The following is a 15,302-nucleotide window of genomic DNA, read 5'->3' as shown; positions in this document are numbered from 1 at the left end:
TTTGTGTGCATCTTGCACAGTTTATCTTTTAATACTGAAAAGCCTAATTATGTCCCCTTTTAAACAGCGCCACACTTGGGAGAAACATGGTTTTGTCGGATGAGCATTAATCCTTCTGTGAATTGTGCAAATGCAATATTTGCACAATCATGTCTGACAATGCCAACCAGCTTGTCTGAATTTTGGTTTGTATTGTTTAGTGTATTTAATCCTAAAGAAACATAGAAAAGTATCATTTGACAGCAGCCTAAGTAACGAGTAAGAAATCCATAATACAGTTTTTTCTCATGCTGGTAACCAGCCTGGCAACACTGTGGTATTCTATTCCGTTCTGTAGGTGGCAGTTGTTACATACAGGCTTGTTACCAGGATATTTTATCCTCTTTACTCTTATATTCAATAGCTAGTCTCTGATACGGTACACTGTCAGGGCGAGGTTTGTCCCCTTTGAGGACAGACTTTGTTCCAGACTATAGAGAAATGTAATTGCCACTTGTCGCTGAGCCCCATCCTGCCTCCTTCCATCTCATCCCCATCACCAAGAAATGCAACTCTTTTGGTGCAACAGTGTTCTCTACATCTCCATTTACTGTGATTCAATTATACTGAATGGGAAATCGGACATTGTTTCTCGTACATTGATTAATGCTGCATCTCAGTGGTTGAAACTTGGAAGGTCGTGAGTTCAAATCCCCCATTGGGTTATACCAAAGATGGAAAATGCCTCCCTGTCTGACACTCAGCATTAAGGGGTTAGATTAAACCACCAAATGTTTCCTGAGCACAGCTGTGACTGCAGCTCACTGCTCCCCCAGGAGATGGGTTAAATGTGGGGGACAAATTTCAGACTCTCAGGTGTTTGGCAACTCATGTGATCTTAGATGGAAAGCTGAAACGTAAAAAAAATATCTAATAAAGCTATATTCTACCAAAATAAATTGTATATATAGTTTTTTGTCGTATTGACCATTCACTTTAATAGGGCCAAACATGAAACAGAGTGTTTTGTTTTAGTTTTTACTGAGGTCATAGAAGATATTTCACAGAAGACATTTGTATAAAGAGATTTTTTTTTTACTTAAGACCACTGCAGCCATATAGTAGAATCTTTATGATTAGTTCATTTTAACTTTGTAATTGTTTGTGTATTCATTTTCTTGCAGCTTAAAAATTTCTTTGGTATTTAAATTCGAAAAATAATTATGTGTAATTATGGTCACCTTTTAGTTCTTTTAGAGAACTAAAATGTATATAAATAGTTTTTTTTATACATAGTTCAGTTTAATTCAAGTTTGATAAAAATAATAATGTCTTAGAAACATTTGAATATTTAAATACCTTTTTTACAGTTAGAAAAAACATTACTTGGTTTCCCTTTAGAATTATTTTCCAAATAAAACAGGTTTTAGATCTTTTTCTTATCTTACTCATATTATATGACTATGACATTATTCACAATAACACTTGCCATATTTTTAATGCCTTCATTAAAAAAAAGATAAAATAGTTTGAAACTGTAAATTCAAAGTCTTGCAGAAACTCATGGAGTTGCATGTGAGAACAAACCAGAAGATATTTCACATCTGAGTAACATGTCCCTGTTTAGAGGCTGGAATCAACTGGTCCTTAAGCCCTATTATCTTTTTATCAAGATCTGTTCTATGTGATCTGTTGGTGTTTACTAAATATTGTATTTTTTTGTCATTTTCTTAATGGGCCTAAATCCTTCAGCTACACGTCTCTTTTCCATGTCTTCTCTCCCACTCCATACATCTCCTTCTTTCCACTGATTAATTGCAAGGTCACTATAAGCAAAGAGGGGCAGTTGTTTACATGTTCAACTATATCATTGACCAAGGCTCCATTCAAAGTCCAGCCTTTCATTTATCACTACTCGACCCTGTGACTGGAGCCAATTAATATAATGGACTCGTGGGTTGATGTTTTTCTTAGCACTTTCAATAATGCTGTCATTTATATGCTGATTTGCAATTTCTTTTCAGTGTTGCAAGCTGGATGCAACCCATGAATCCAAAAACTGCCTCTGTGGAGGAACAACTCATCAAGGACGTGTTTTGTCTAAAATCAAAGCTACACCTATAGGCTTTTCATATTAAAGATTCACTTGGGGTGGCCTCTGTGAAATGATCGGCTAAAGCATCAGTCGGTGAAGATTGCTTGTCTCAGCAGTATCATTAGACAATCCCTAAATTATCATTATCATGAATCACCAGCAGTAGATAAAATGGAGACAGCAGAAATGATTGATACCCTTTCTCCATAAACCAGCCGAAGTAATCTACCAAAGGCACCATATTACTAGTATTACTGAGTCCTCACCGAAACAATAAACGTGTTGGAGGTGATTGAAGGGCAAGATATGTGGTGCTTGACTTCAGAGAAAATTGTTTCGAATAAAAATTGCACTGTGTTTTCTATCTTTGCAGCAAGCCATTTTGTTTGTTTCTGCTTCTCTAAAAATGCCAATAGGTACAGCATTTTCTGATAAAAATGCCACTTTTATGAACTTGATGACCTTGTTTCTGTACAATCTGCCTCTAAACTAATGACCAACTTGTAAGAAAAAACAAGATTGTTTTTTTTCTTGTTTTTTTAGATGTATTTGATGTTTTAAGTTGATTGCTTGTGTATGCCGTAAATAATAAGAAATTAGTTAACGTATTTGAACTCAACTAAACAAAGAATTCTTAATTGGTTTGGATGGAAATAGATTATGAGAAACAATTCTAAGAAAAAAAAAAGAAAATTCTATTTACAACCAGGATTGTGTCAATCACCAATGTATAAGGTGAAAGGTATAAGTAATCTTTTTTTTAATTGGTGATTGACACAATCTCGGTTGTAATTAGTTGTAAATCACTCAAATTAAATTAAAGTAAATCCCTAGTTTATTTAGTGAGTGTAATGACACAATTAAGATAAAATAATTTTAATTTTAATAACAATTATCTCCTTGCCTTTTAAAGTAAATTGGATTATTTGTTTTTTGTGCCCATTTATCTTAGGTAGCGGCAATAAAAGAAGAGGGGGAAAAAAAAAACATATATATATATATATATATATATGAGTATTAAAGAAAAGGAAAATGGCGGCCAAATTTGACCCAATGTGTTCTCTAGGGTTAAAATATGTTGTAGCCTACTTTTGCAAAACAAAACAAAATTGTAAAATATAAATTAATTGATTATTAGAAAAAAAAATAACTTCTACTAGATAGTTATTATTGACAAACACACTTAAACATATTAAAACTAGATTAGGATTAACACGAGTATTTGTTTCTGAATATTTATTTGTGTTGAAAGACTGGCCTAAAGATTTTACCACCTGGCTTCACTTAATTGCTTTGATTGGTTGATAGAACAGTGTTTGATTGTCAGATGGGTTGCTTTAGTCAAATGTCAAGCACATTTTTAAAGCCCTTGACCTTTTCCAAACAGCCTTGAATAGTTGCTTTCCTTGTTGTTTGGTGAAGCACCCACTCGGCGGTATCAGGCAACTAAACTGCCTCAGTAACTCTTACATCTTTCAGCAGCTTTGATGCTCTTAACATTTATCAAAGCTTCTAGTTAAACCCCAATTTACCTCATGTGCACAAGGGTTTTGGCTTTGCATTACAAATCATATTCTAGGGAAAATGCTATTGCTCATTTTGATTGTGGGGCATGATTTCCAAAACCGGAGGAGCATCATAAATCCATACCCAGGTGTCTGCTGTGGTTGGATTGTGTTCTTTTGTACATTTTTGCATGAATGTAGGTTTTTATCTAAAGATCTAGACTCACATTTTTACTGGTACTGTTTAACAGTTGTGAAATGTATAGAGGACAAAAAAAGCCCACATTGCCCTAGACATATATGGGTAACATAAGGACCTGTGCAAGGTCAGTATTGAGTTATGACAAAGATCTAGTGTTGTAAATAATGAGATCCCTGACCTTTCACAGGAACAAGATGAGCAATTTATCAGCTCTCAACCCAATGTTCAGCATCTTCATCTATGCTTTATTGATAGTAAGAGCAAGCACTGAATGGACTTTAAAGAGCATCTTTAATATAGAAAACACATTGTTTTTACAACTAAAAGTGGGAAGAAGAACCATTTTATCTCTGGTTTTGTCTATCATATTGTTGCTAAATTCATCTGTTTTTCCTATATATTCAATAAACAACATTAAAAAAAGGACATCTCAAAGTTGGTAAGAACAAAACATTATGTCAGTACAGCTCTGCCGATAGTTGTGCACAAAATGAAGTCACAAAAGGTACATTTAATTTTTGCATGCATTTTTAATAAAAAATAGTTGTTTACTTCTAAAATAACCAGTAAGAGCTTTTTTTCAGCCCGTCAGAACGCAGAGACAAACTTTTTCCTTCAACACCAGCCTGCACCATTCAGTTGTTAAGTAAATCAGTAATAAACTGGGCTCATTCTTAAATATCACTTGTTTTGATGCAACAAGTGATGAATTTATGTTGGCCCCAAACTAAAAATCTGAGTTTAGTACTAAAAGGTGTGTTTGAGAGATGCAGATGATTCGTCAAAAATCAGGCATGTCATGCGAACAATTGGGGGTTATTTTTCTCATGGCTTCTTTTTCAATACAACTCACAGAATGAAGCAGCCTGGCAGACTCTGTCTTGGCTCCTTTAAGGAACACCTGCTCCAAGAGCCATTTAGAAAATTAAAGCCATCACAGCACCAAGATACCCACTTAAGTATTGACCAGTTAAAACTCATGCTTTGTTGTAGCACTGTGTTAGTCATCTCTAATCAAAGCTAATTGTAAAGATTGATAGAAAAAAAAGAAGGTGGCTAAATTTTTTGTTTCTGTTTGGACTAATAGGGTGAGAAAAGTGACAAATTTATGGCCTTATTGAATAGCAAATGGTTCATGAACATATTCAAATTACAATGTACGCCTTATTGATAATGTCCTCCTCCTCTTTATATGCTTTGTCTTCTCTACCGAGCAGGAGGGTCTAATGGCAGTGATGCCCAGTTTAGCCTAGTCTGTTTAGTTTAGTTTAGCCATTACCTATTGAATTCTATGACTTCATGTTCTTTATGATTTCAGGTTCATTATACATTTAGCGGTATTAAGCCCATTGAGATGACTATTGTTGTAATATTGGGCTATACAAATAAAATAGAATGGAATTACATTTTCCTTAGTAAAAGAGTAGCTCAAAACTGAGCTTGTTTATCTGGTTGTGGAAAATTAGATTGAGGCTTTGCTTTTATAACAGTCTAAACTTTATATATTGTGTTTTATTGTGTATAAATGCTAATTTGGTTAAATTTTATTTTCACTGGAACTCATCTATTCTTATCTAAAAGATCTCATCGATTTGCTACAATGATATTCTTGAGCTTCTCACGCTGATGTTGGAAGGTCAGGAATCTCAATATGAACTAAATGAGCAACTCCTCCGCTTAATTACTGTGGGCCTAAGGGCTCATTGTTAAAAAGCCTTTAGCAAACTCAAAACATCTGTATTTTCTCAAACCAGCTAATTACTGGCTATTTTCATTATGTGGTGAATTTTCTCACAAAAAGCTTTATACTATTTGGTGCTGCTTGGCATGGCCTTTTCTGTTTATTTTGGTTCCCATATCTGTTTGTTTCTAGTCTCTCCTTTGGATGAAACTTTTTCCGCTTTAATTTTGACTTTACCAACATGCCGAATCTATCTATTTCCCTGTTATTTTTATAGGTTATTTGTACCTTTTTTCCCTTGTAAATAATAAACCAATCAGAAAAGTGTTTTAAAGATCGCCTTATTCTGGTTTCCATTTTTTCATTCTTGCCTCTACACACAACTCCTCCTTTCTTATCTTTCTGACTTCTTATCTATACATCATTTGCCCATGCTTCACTGCCTCCACCTTACTCATACTCACACACACACACCTACAGACACGCTCTGAAAATGCTGAATTAATTCCTTCTCCGTCCTCGCTCATCTTTGGTGGTCCTTTATCTCGGGGGGGTTACAGAAAGGTGACTGGATGGCTCCCCATCATTAAAACCTCATCGTCCAAGATGACACAGTCTACCGTTATTGACTTTCTCTTTTTTTTTTGCTCCTGCCGCAAATGCTGTGGTATAAAATCCAATTGGCAGACGACTGTTGAGCCGTGATTTCATTAAAACAGACTCGTAGACAATATAAGTACAAGATGAATACAGACAGAATGACGGAATGCACCCTGAATAATGCACAATTCTGAACAATTCTCCTTGTAATTTAAATGCATAATCTTATCATGGTAAAACTGAATAAATAGCTGAAACAAGTTCTGTATATTGGTTTCCTGGGAGTGTTTAAAGAGAAAAGCAAGTTGAAGAGAAGAAATAACTTATGGGGTCACTTTCAGGGAAATCATGTCATCTTGGTTTCTCCTGAACAGAAGGATCCATAAAGGTCACATCAATAATTCTCCAGATGGTCATTAATCATTTGGCCTCAAGTCTGTCATGATATGGGGCTAATGAGATATGCATAGATCATTTCTTCCTTTGGTGGGAGGACAGTTTTGGCGGTTAGAGTGATAAAAAAAAAGAAACAACACACACACAAAAAAAAAAAAAAAAAAACAATCATTGATCTTGTTGTACTCTCAGGGGACATGTGTTTGCCCATAGTCAGTGTGTGCCAGTGTTTGTTCTAGTCTTTTTGAGAGGTAGTTTAAAACCGTTTCATGGTTATATTTTGTGTTCTAAAAGCATCATTCTTGAGGGCACTGTAAAATCAAATTAAATAAAAAAGAATGGTGATCAGTGTGTCAAAGTTAAGGAAAATCGTATAAATTTATGTAACTTATCATGTACAAAAGATATGTTGATCTTCATTTCTTTAAATACTACCAATGTCATGGTGTGACATTCCAATTGTTTGACACTGATAATATTTAACAAGAAGACTAGAAAAATCCGCCTTTTGATGAAAATACATAATCCTTCTGTAATAAACTGATTGATTTGGTTGTTCAAGCTGAATTTAAAAGAAAATTACCTTAAACACTAAGATAAATCTTTGATTCCAAAAATGTCTGACAGGTTCTGTAGAACAACAAATATGTTCCTAAAGGGCAATGTGTATCTGTAGTGAGCAGATTTCCCCCAAAAAAATACATTTTAGGATCGGTAACCATCCAGATCTTAAACCATAAGAAACTTTTTTTTTCCTTAAGGGTAAATTATGTGGGATATACCACAAACCAAGTGGACCACAAAACAAATTTCTGATGTTTTTTTTTTTTTTTTTTCCTGTCACACTGATGTCACCATGTGTTCAAATTGGTTATATTTCATCTGTTATATTGAACCTTAACTTTAAAAAAATAATATATATATATATGTATATATTCCTAGGCCAAAAGTAACAAAACTGTGACAATATAATCATAAAAGTAACAGTTTGTCCTTTTAGAAAATATAAACTGTGATTGATAAACATGTCATCAGTACTGCTGAGTAACTGTAGATCAATCCGCTCTTATGCTAGCAAGTGAATGTTAATCAGAATGAGTCCATAATAGCGCTCTGACATGAAACCTGGCAAAGGCTGTGAGAAAAAGACCTCACTGGGATTGATGAGTTTGAAGCCTGTTGCACAAAAGATGGAGTTATCAAAGACACAAACCATTTTCTTATTTAGTACATCTCTGAGACAAAGTGATTCTTGATATATCTGATTCAAACAGCAAAGAGCTACTAAATGTACTGTATCTGTTCTAAACGTCAGTTCTACGTTTTAGCTCTGAGCTGATGAGTGACAGAGTCGCTGTGTTGTCACGGCAGGCTCAGCTGGACGGTGCATTTCACTTGCATGTTAATGAAAGAAATTCATGAGCGAGCACATTGAATGCACAAATATGTCTATTACTATATTTCATGTAAAAGATGTCACCGTGGTTACAAAACTGTCTCATTTCAGTTTAGACACCATAAACATTACTGAGTGACAAATTTAATTCATACAAAGTGTTTTAGTGATCATGGTGTTTGTATTTTCAGTGGAGGCAGTAATGCATCACTCTGTTTTTTATATACCTATTCATATTCTTTTCATGTTTTTTTAATCATAGTTAATAAATCAATGTTCTCTGAACTGTTTGCTTAGGTGAAAATATATTCCCTTCTGCCTTCTGTGTTTCAGATTTTCATCGTTGCTGTCGCCATTTGTTCCTGTAGACACCGCTATCTCAGACCGGTAACGTTATGGCCTGATTTTCTTCTTAAGAAAGAGATATCAATGCTCTTTTATGAATCACAAAAAGATCTTTAAGCAGATATTTGTGATTATGATTGAAATGGCATGTTGTGCAAAAATGGATTATGACTTTACCTTTCTATGATAGTATGATATGGCAGAGGTTTAAGTTAACAACATTATACATACTATATAAGAAATAAATAAATAAAAATGAAATAAATCTATACACCTGCTTTTCATTCCAGTGATTATAACAGTGACGTCAGACTTTTGGAAAGTGTAAGAAATGTTTCACAAACATTAACCTTTTAGGACTGATTGGAGAAAAAAGCATGTTTTTTATTTAATCTTTAGAGTTCTTAACATGCAGCTGTGACATTAACAACAACAAGCTTTAAGTTTTTTTTTTTAGAGGTAATGACGTTTAGTTTTAAACTTTGTTATGGTTGGTAGATGTAACTCTTAAATAATTTATTTTTTGTATTTTTCTCATTTTTTCTACATATTTCTTGCCAAAAAAAGGTATGTGTTGATAGTTTTAACAAATTGCATTATTAAAAAAGTACAAATTGGACTCATGAAATAACATACTCTGACTGGATGTTAGTTGGCACTGTCAAAACAAAAACCTAAAAACCCATTACTTTACCATAAATACATTTTTCTCCAAAAGAAACAACAGGGTCTTTCAGCACCACAGATGCAGTAATGGACTGGTGTCTATTTATAGTGGTGGGAAAAGCTTGGTCCAATGAATAGAGGTGAACAAAGAAGACTGATAATGGAGCCATCAGGAGTGGTTTTAAATTGCTTTCTCAGTGTTTAGAAGAAAAAGTAAAACACTGAATGACAAAATACATGTGAAGATTGAAATTCTGGTAAATTTGTTTTTATAAAATATTGTTTTATGTTTTTAGAAAAAAAATGGTTAAATGTGTTTTATTTGCTCTTTGAAGTTTTCCCTAAAATATAATTGTTAATAATATTGTTAATAATATTTTAGGACGTTATTCTTTATTAATTATGATGTATAATTAGCAAATTGGAATTGCATTCGTTGCGTCGTTTTTCCTGTTTTCTCTTAGAATCTAATATTATTTGCTTATGTGTTGCTGGTGAGATAAAACTGATGCATTATTATCATGTTGTGGACAGATGGATTCTGAAGAACAAAGCGAATGTTGACTAAGCCTTTTTTCCTGAAATAACTTTTGGACTTGTAATGTTTTCCAGAAAAAAAAAAAAGATGCTTAATGTTTAAGTACTTTTTATGATCTTTCTCCACTAAAACCTTGTTTTAAAAAAAGTGGTGAAAGCATTCTAAAAATTCATCTTGCATTGCTCCGTGGGTGAGCCAGTAAGTCACAACATGATTTGTTCTACTTCCTTTCGACATGTCCAAGAATTATGTCTCATTTTAAGAAATTCCTAGAGGTACCTATCTGTATTCTCCATATGATTGAACCATCAATACTGAAGGTAAGAGAAGGTCACCCTGACAGTTTTATGGGTTGCCAGATCTGCCTACCTCCCTACAGTGCTCTGTAGAGCTGTTTTCCAACATCACTGATTTTATTGTATAGTGACAGACAGCCAATTTAAAAAATAGCAAGTACAATCAAAAGTGCATTGGTCAGAATGCAGTCTCATATTTCTGGTATGATAAATGGTAAAAAGTAATTGATCTTTCCTCATGACACCTTTATATCCTTTTTTTTTGGTCTTTCAGACCCCCTGACAGTGAGATTCTCATATACACGCACTCTAAGAGACTTTTTTACTGCCTAAAAACAAAATGGCTTTATCTCTGTGCTGTGCTTAATAACCTATTTTATGAATATTTTATCATTTTTCACAGCTAAGTTGGATATTAATGAACTTTCAGTCTGTGCCTACGCTGCATGCTTGCTAAGATGACATTTTTGCCTGCCCACCTGTTATGAATATTTATGATATTCTAGTGGACAAAGGTTAAAAGAGGAACATTTTGCTTTTGGCTGCTGCCTTACTCATTGTACTTGAGAAAGGGTGCTGTCTATGGTTCTGAAGTCATGATCCATTGTTGTTGTTTTTCCCACCTAAACTAGTCAAAAAATAATTCTTTTCCACAAATGTCTCTGTAGTAAAAGCAGTTCTAATTGTTTTTTTCAGCGGCTGTGTGGACCCCCAACCCTACACACGCACTACTGACACAGACACCTTTATTCACCTTTACTTTATTCACCTTTACTTTACTAGGGTCAAAGTTGGAAGGGAAAACAACAAAAACCTTTTGACTTTGACATGGAAAACACATTTTTAAACCCTATTTTTTTCAATAGTTATATATTGTTTTGAAATGTCTGTGAATTATAAACTCATAAGAACAGTTTTAAAAAATGAACTTAGAATTCTACCATGTTGACTGTTTTGATTTTCTAATTTTTGTTTTTTTTAATTTTCTTTGCAAAGCTACTTCTGATTCTTGATAGAAAGCCTTTTATAGCAAAACTGTCAACAACACAGATTGTGTGTGTTATAAAGAGTGAAGTTTTTGTTCTGTGCCATGCACCAAAACTATTATTTGGTGGCCAGCTGACTCTTGACAAAACACAGTCAAAGGGAGTTATAAAACATGTTTATTGGCCTAAGAAGTCGACAGTAGTTCTTCCTATCATGCTGTGGTAATGGGAGCCAGGCGCAGACAAGTAGCCATATATTTTCTGCAGCTTAGGAAACAGACTACCCCTCAGTGGTGAGGACACAAGGAAGAGAATGAAAGAAAAGACAAAAAAAAGGGAATTTTCTTTCTTTGGCACCTTCTATCTCTAAGTAGCACAAAAGCACCTTTTTCGTGTCATTTTATGGTAGAAAAGACATTTTAAAGCATAGTAATTGAATTTTTTAAAAGTTTATTGGCTATTTCTACACAGTGTTGTAGTATTATGGAAAAGCATTATTTTGAAAAGTTTATTTATTTCTTATTTCTAAAAGTAACCTTTGTTTCTTAATGTTTATTTTTCCCTAGTCATTTAGCATCTCTAAGTCATCTTATATGTACTCATTCAACTTTCCTTTAATCAGTACATGCATTTTTCTTGCATCATTCATGTCTGTCATCCCCTTTGGAGACAAAAAAACATTTATGAGTCAAAAACAGTCTCCCAATGTGTATGCATGCAATGTAGTTGTTTCATCATTGTACTTTTGTGCAAGAGATTTTGAAGAACCCACTGGATTCAAGTTTGATGTGAATCATTTCAGCCACTGATCCTCTTACTTCCGTTATATACTTGTATTAAAAATATACAGTCTATTCATGGATTAGAATGGCTAAATGTGTTAGCCTCACACCTGCCTCATCTACCTGATCCAGCTGCTAAGATCCTGAAGGAACCCCTACTAGAAGAACAGCTTGCATAGATCAGTAGAAAGATGTTTGCCAGAGGCCATGGATTCAAGGGCATGCAAAGGTCATGAATCATAAAGTCAGTTTCTTTTTCTGCCAAAGAAAACTTACTACTACCTTGTTTTTGGCTTTAATGCCAGACTTACTTCATTTTCTAGTTTTCTGCAGCGGAAGATACGTTTGACGTTTAAACTAAATGCTCTGCTGCACAATTTAAGAGATGCTTGCTGACAAACATTAATTCAATAAATAAAATGCACTTAAGAATTATGATACATGAATACAAAGTTTGTTATATGGTTTGATAACTGCACACTTTAAAACAAATTATGACTCCATCAAATTTAGAATATAATAGCATTTTATAGACAATCGTCTATCGTATGACTTTGAAACTGGTTTGAATTTTTATTTTCCTCAAAAAGGAATTTGTTAAAAAACAAATTATGACACGATGATTTTTAGTTTATATGCTAAAGCAATCCAAAGGATTGGTCACTTGTCACGGTCTTCTCACTTCTGCTTTTCTCTAATTAACAGATCTACATTCACCATAAGCCCAAGGCAGATGTGAGGCAAAAACCAGCTAATCAATGGCACTAAAGTTAGTCCCTGAACAATATTGAAGCAGAAAGGCTTGAGTGAGGCTCATTGATTTGTATTCAATATTCACAGTTTTGCTCAAGAAAAAAAAAAAGACCTTGAAAGATAACAAGATAGTTATTTGTCCTCAGACACAATCAAACATTTTAAACCAGAACTTTATAAAAGATTGAATTCTTTGCATAATAGTTTTTTTTGGCTAAATTTGTGTTTTTTTTCCTCACAGTTTCAGTGTTTTCTTTAAATAATTATAAAGTTTTACTAATAAAGGAAACCAGCTGTGCATTAGAAAGTCCCAGTAACCGTTACATTAGCACGAACAAGAAGCTGTGAAGGTTTAAACCATTAGAAAATGGGCTATTTTAATTAAAGCTGCAGATTTACTTGCCGAGCTGGGTTAAAAGCATTGATGGGCTGGTCTGATAAGAACCAAAGCAGTGGTTGTAAAACTAAATCATGTCAGGCAGAGGTGGAAAAAAGCCTCCAGAGGAAGGACAGGGGAGTTAAGGAAAAGACTCTTTGGCTGCTCTGTAATGAGGACAAATAGCTAAGGAAATTTGGCTGAAGGAAGGAATATATTGTAGTTTTTTGCAAGACTTTCAGTGCCTGTGACGCTTCAGCTTTACTGCTCTCTCTTGGTAAGAAGGTAAAAGGAAAAGGAAAATGGAGGAAATAAGTCATTTAGGATGAAGCATTTTTAAAAGTTTTCCAGTTTTGCCTAAAAAATGAAGGCTGTCGTGACGAAACAAATGTTTCTTACAGTTTTGTAAGAATAACAGTTTAATTTAAATTTGGATGTTTACATGAGTTGTGTTGTCTTAATTTACACAGTGCAAGCATTACTACTCCCTCCTGTGAATGGAAATATTAGTATGCTATTGTTAAAGTCAGTTATTGATCAGTTATACTGATAAATAAGCTTATTTGCATTTATTTAACTTGAATGTTTTACTTTTTTACCTTATATTGTTTTTTAAGACTCCAAAGCACCATTTTCTTATTTAATTCAATTCTTCTATCACCAATCTCTTTTATTTTTAAAGCTTAGTTAAATAAACGACCCTCCACAGGACACCCCTTTTTGGGCATGTATTACAAGTGGTTCTCAAGCTCACTGAGCACGTCAGTGCAGATTGCCATTTCAGCAAGAAGATGATTATTGTGTCTAAGTGAAGTGTAATTTAGAAGTCTTAGCTTTTAAATTGAGCTCAGTGCAGACACATTTAGATGAAAGCAGGACAGTGCTTTGCAGCAATATTGGCAGCGATCAAACACTGAGTTTACACTTGTAATGTGTGGCACTCAAAGCATCTGCTGCTTGCTTTCAGAGCCAAATGTGAATGCTGAAGAGCAGCCAAACAAGAACAGTTTTTTAAAGCTCAACATGTATGTACAAGCTTTTCCCTTTGCCTTTTGATTCTCAAACGTCATAGGTATTAGGATGGTGTGAAGACCCACCCGTCGGGTTTGTTCTTTGTATTTGGGGATTTGTTTAGATTTTCTCACTTCCCACCCTTTCTCCCCATCACCTTTTCCTATTATATACCCCCCCCCCCCGATCTGTCAGATATCCTGAGGTGACGAAGTGAAAGCTCGTGCTCAAATAGTTGTTCATCACTCAGTGAGTTAAATGATTTAATGGTATTTAAGATTCGTTTTGGTTTTTTTTCAGTACAGCAATTCTGCTGTACTAAAAAAGTAGAATTTTATAAAATACAACTGCCATAAAAAACAATATTTAGAATCATGATTCATTGTTATGGTTCGTGTAAACTTCCTTGTCCTATGTGTTCCATATATTTATCAATATGCTTTTGTAATAAGCTGTATAAATACCAGTTTAGACTTGTTCAAAGGAAAAAGCATGTACCATATGTGCAGTGTAGCTTGCAATGAATCAAGCCCGCTGTAAACTAAACACTATACATATTTTTGCATGTCATCTTCTGTTTTTTCCAGTGAATTCTGTGCTTCCTCCTCCATAATTGAGTTATGTGGAGCCGTTTTCCATTTCTCATTTCCAGTAATGTAAAATGTTCTGCCTCTGTCAGCTCTTAAATTGTGGGGTATCATTTATTGAGACACCTCAATGTAGCAACAATTGTAAGTTGTTTCAAGACAATAAGATAATGTCTTTATGTGTTACACTTGCTTTTAGCCGTAGTATTTTTTAGTCATCCATTGTCACGAAAAAATAAATTTACAACATTCATTATTCTCGGTTTTGTGCACTGTGTGCATAGTCTTTATAGGGTCTGAAGATATGGAGGCTGCTGTTTATGATTTTAACATCTGCATCAATTTTATTTAAACCTTCAAATGCTGGCAGTTAAATGATAATGTTTATAGTTAGAAACTTCAGTCAACATTTCCTTATAGATTTCAAACTGTTCATCTGTCCTACAGTTCTTCTTACATGTGCTACATTAAAACTTTTATGTATTTAGAAGGAAACAAACATCTGTGTTAGTATTTACTTGCATGGACTACAGCTACTTTGTATTAATACTTAGTAAGCATGTGAAAAAAATAATAATGTGACACAAAACAGTGAATTCTGTTTTTAATCCGATATTTTAATTTGTTGTGTTAAATAACATTCATTTGCTTTAGAATTTTATTTGGTCCTTTATATTGTTTTTTGTTTTATTTGGCAGATTTTTATGTGTAACACTAAAATATATATATATATATATATATATATATATATATATATATATATATATATATATATATATATATATATATATATATATATATATATATATATATATATATATATATATATATATATATAGTGGGATGATCATGTTCTTTCATTATTTTGATCTTCCTAATGGAGAAGTCCTCCTACTCATGTTAGCTTTAGCTGAACCACCTGCTCAGGGTGGGTTGTGAAAAAATGCTGGACTTGCCAGTATCACTGAATGTCTGTCTTTATTTTTTTGGTCTGTCAGTATTTTTGTCCAACATTGTAAAACTGGCAAGAACATATTTTTTATAATATTCCAAATTAGTTTCCACTAAATTTTGCAAGCAGTTGACTGTACAAATTCTGTCTTTGGAA

At 33.7% G+C, this 15,302-nt stretch overlaps 1 protein-coding gene across 6 annotated transcripts in view; it reads left to right on the top strand.

Moving 5' to 3' along the window:
• tnr (tenascin R (restrictin, janusin)) overlaps nucleotides 1-15,302 on the top strand; it is a 138,914-nt gene that overhangs the window by 33,840 nt on the left and 89,772 nt on the right. For 4 of the 6 annotated variants that reach the window (XM_078935139.1, XM_004079342.5, XM_011486829.4 and 1 more), the window contains exon 2: nucleotides 8,188-8,241. The exons of the other annotated variants lie outside the window; for them this stretch is intronic. The gene's annotated coding sequence lies outside the window, so the exon portion shown is untranslated. The remainder of the gene's footprint in view (nucleotides 1-8,187; nucleotides 8,242-15,302) is intronic. 6 annotated transcript variants of the gene reach the window in all.

Source organism: Oryzias latipes, chromosome 17 (assembly GCF_053564925.1).
Source record: "Oryzias latipes strain Hd-rR chromosome 17, Olatipes_Hd-rR_3.1".
Lineage (NCBI taxonomy): Eukaryota > Metazoa > Chordata > Actinopteri > Beloniformes > Adrianichthyidae > Oryzias > Oryzias latipes.
Note: the sequence above shows the minus strand (reverse complement) of the source record. Positions and strands in the feature narration are given on the sequence as shown.